This window comes from Chiloscyllium plagiosum, chromosome 18 (assembly GCF_004010195.1).
Source record: "Chiloscyllium plagiosum isolate BGI_BamShark_2017 chromosome 18, ASM401019v2, whole genome shotgun sequence".
NCBI classification, from domain to species: Eukaryota; Metazoa; Chordata; class Chondrichthyes; order Orectolobiformes; family Hemiscylliidae; genus Chiloscyllium; species Chiloscyllium plagiosum.
In genome coordinates, this window is record NC_057727.1 from 7,381,773 (window position 1) to 7,384,720 (window position 2,948).

Below are 2,948 nucleotides of genomic sequence, written 5' to 3' on the forward strand. Positions count from 1 at the left end.
AAAGACTGAGTGTGAGTAAGAGAGAAAGAGATAGAGAGAGACTGAATAGCAAAAGAATCTAATGGGGTGAGTGAGGGGGAGAGGGAGTAGGTGAGAAAAAAACAGACTAGTGGGGGGGGTAAAAGAGACAGAGAGAGACTATATGGAGTGTAACAGCGTGTCAATAAAAGTGTTTCAAAACGCCAGCATGTCAGACATAGTCATTGTCAATAAGGCAGAGAGGTGGTGACAACACAGTCACAGGGAGCAATGTCTGAGTGTGGGATTAAACCCCAGTCCCAAACCTCATGTCGGGCTAACCCAAAAAGGAGCAGCCAATGCAGAATTCAGGAAACAGGTCCAACCAGTGACAAGGACTTTGTGATGTCACAGAACTGGGTGGCAGGGTCAGAGCTAGGAGCCAGAAATATATAGAAACTTCCACGTTACATGCTCACTCCCAGGAGATTCCCAGGAAGTACAGAGGCACGACAACAATTCATCCCACCCTCCCAAATGTATTGCAGCTAAAACCAGAAATTGCTGAAAAATTTCAGCAGATCTGGCAGCATCTATGAAGTAAAAAAAAATCCGATTGAACGTTTCAGGTCCGGTGACCCTTCTTCAGAACTTTGGATTTCAAACTCTGATTTCTCGTCAGAGATGTTGCCAAACCTGCTGAGCTTTTCCAGTATTTTCTGTTTTTGTTTCTGAGTTACAGCATCCACAGTTTTTTCCGTTTTTACATTATAGCTAAAGTCCTGCTCTCTACCCAGAGCCCCTCTGTCCTACTGAAATATTCAATTGTTGTGACACCAGCAATTTATAAAACCCTCCATCCCCCTATCTCTTGGTTTCTGCACCTTACTGAACTTCCAATTCTATATGTTCCTGACTCTTTTTCAAATCCCAAATCTGATGGAGAAAGTTCTCAAATCTTCTACGACTCAGCATCTCTGGCACAGATTGCACTAAAGAGGCTGCATGAAATATTAACGCACAGCCAAAATTGCTGGAGAAACTCAGCAGGTCAGTGGAGAGAGAAAGCAGAGTTGGTAGTTCAAATCCAGTCCCTCTTGTTGAGAACTGCAGCTTTCTCTGCACGGGTGTTGCCAGACCTGCTGAGTTTCTCCAGCAATTTATGTTTCAGATCTTCAGCATCCATCACTCTCTTATTTTACTGCATACAACATTGGTCTTGTTCAAGTTTTTTTTAAAAAATACAGACTTCTTTTGGATTGGTCAGAAGGGAAGTCAAAGATCACAGGGTTGATAGAAGAATGAGGTTCTAATGTTCATAATACGAACAGAGGGATTATCAGAGGACATCAAAGAGAGCTCTGCTCTTCTTTCAACTCGTGTTACGGGATCTTTAAGGAACTGTGGATGAAATTCTTAACTGAATAGCTGTGCTTCCAACAGTGCAGCACTCCCTCAAAGCTGCAAGGGACAATCACTTTACAAGGGCAAGGGCTAGACTTGGTCTGGAGATCCAACATTCACTGCAAACTTCAGAGCTGCTGTCTCTGGGCGAACTTTAACTCCACCCCAACCCCGAGAATTTTTTTTAAGGCAAGAATTCTCAGAGTTTAACAATGATCTCCTTGTTTACACACACTGGGCAGCTTCCACAAATTCGATATTCGTTAAGAGTACAGAAGGAAATCACTTACACGACCCAGTTGAAAAGAATCGCGGTGGTTGTAACGTAAGGAGTTGGTATTAAACTTCCTTGCTGCAACTTTCAGTTTATTTCAGATGCACCGCACTACACTTTCTGCAATTCGCAACACAGAAAGCAATTTGCTGAGTAATCTGCGGACCCCGTTACCTGTTTCAATTAAGACATAGCCCCCGGATCCGGATTTGCAATGTGCCCCGCGTCCTTGAAGTCTCCGAAACGGTCCCTGCAAATCCTGGGTTCTGCAAGAACATAGGAAAATCCCAGAGCCAAAACTCCTTGTTTCTTCCTGTCCCTAAACTGCACACCCTTTGATGGGTCTGTGGTGGGAGATCTCAGCTCTCTCCAGACAACCTCTGCACTTCACCGTTTCTGTTTGGACTGAGGAGGTGAGGGTTAAAATTTGGATCAAGTCTCATCTCTCTTTTGACAGGCGTGTGTGTGTGTGTGTGTGTGTCCTGCCTTTAAAAAAAGATGTAGCCAATAGTGTTCAGAGGAGATGCATTACTGTGTGGGCTTCCTCGGTACAGGTGGTGTGTCGGCACCAACTGTAGATTCGATCCTACACTGAGGAGCCACACCCAGAACTTAATTACAACTTTCTTTATCCTGAAAATGTTTTCAAATTCAAGAGCAATTTAAAACACAATCGGAGAATGGTTCCTTTTGCGATCTCGGTAAAAACGCAGCCCTTCATTGAAAAAAAAACTTTCCATTTTTCTTTAACTACTCAGAGCCTGTTCTGATAATAATTAAATCATTTGCTGATTGAAGGATAGAATTTGACCAGCTTTCCTGTTTTTTTTATGACATGGTTGGGATACAGACAGACTGTAGCCTCATACCTTAGATGCATTGTCTGAGCTGAGATGTCTCTTCTTATTATATTGATAAAATCTTAAGTTGTGTGGGGACTGTGCTGTGAGAGAAGCTCTGAGATTTATATAGTAATGAATCGAAACCTGCATCCCCAATGTAAGTGATTAAAGACTTAACAATCTAGGTTTGTTCAATCCATGGCATCAGTTGTATGACACTTTGATCTTTTACAATAAATTCTGTGTCCTATGATCCTGCCCCACCTGATGAAAGAGCAGCGCACCGAAAGCTTGTGATTTCAAATAAACCTATTGAACTATAACCTGTGTGGACTTCTTTCATAATATAGAGGTGCTGGTGTTGGACCGGGATGGACAAAGTCAGAAGTCACATGACACCAGGTCATAGTCCAACAGGTTTATTTGAAATCACAAGCTTTCAAAGCACTGCCCCTTCATCAGGTCACCCG

The 2,948-nt window shown here is 42.8% G+C and overlaps 1 protein-coding gene across 1 annotated transcript in view; it reads right to left on the bottom strand.

The window, feature by feature from the left end:
- The window catches only part of LOC122559238 (collagen alpha-1(VII) chain-like), a 135,765-nt gene extending 133,744 nt beyond the window's left edge, over nucleotides 1–2,021 (bottom strand). Inside the window, exon 1 of the mRNA XM_043708619.1 lies at nucleotides 1,811–2,021. The gene's annotated coding sequence lies outside the window, so the exon portion shown is untranslated. The remainder of the gene's footprint in view (nucleotides 1–1,810) is intronic.
- Nucleotides 2,022–2,948: the final 927 nt, after the last annotated feature.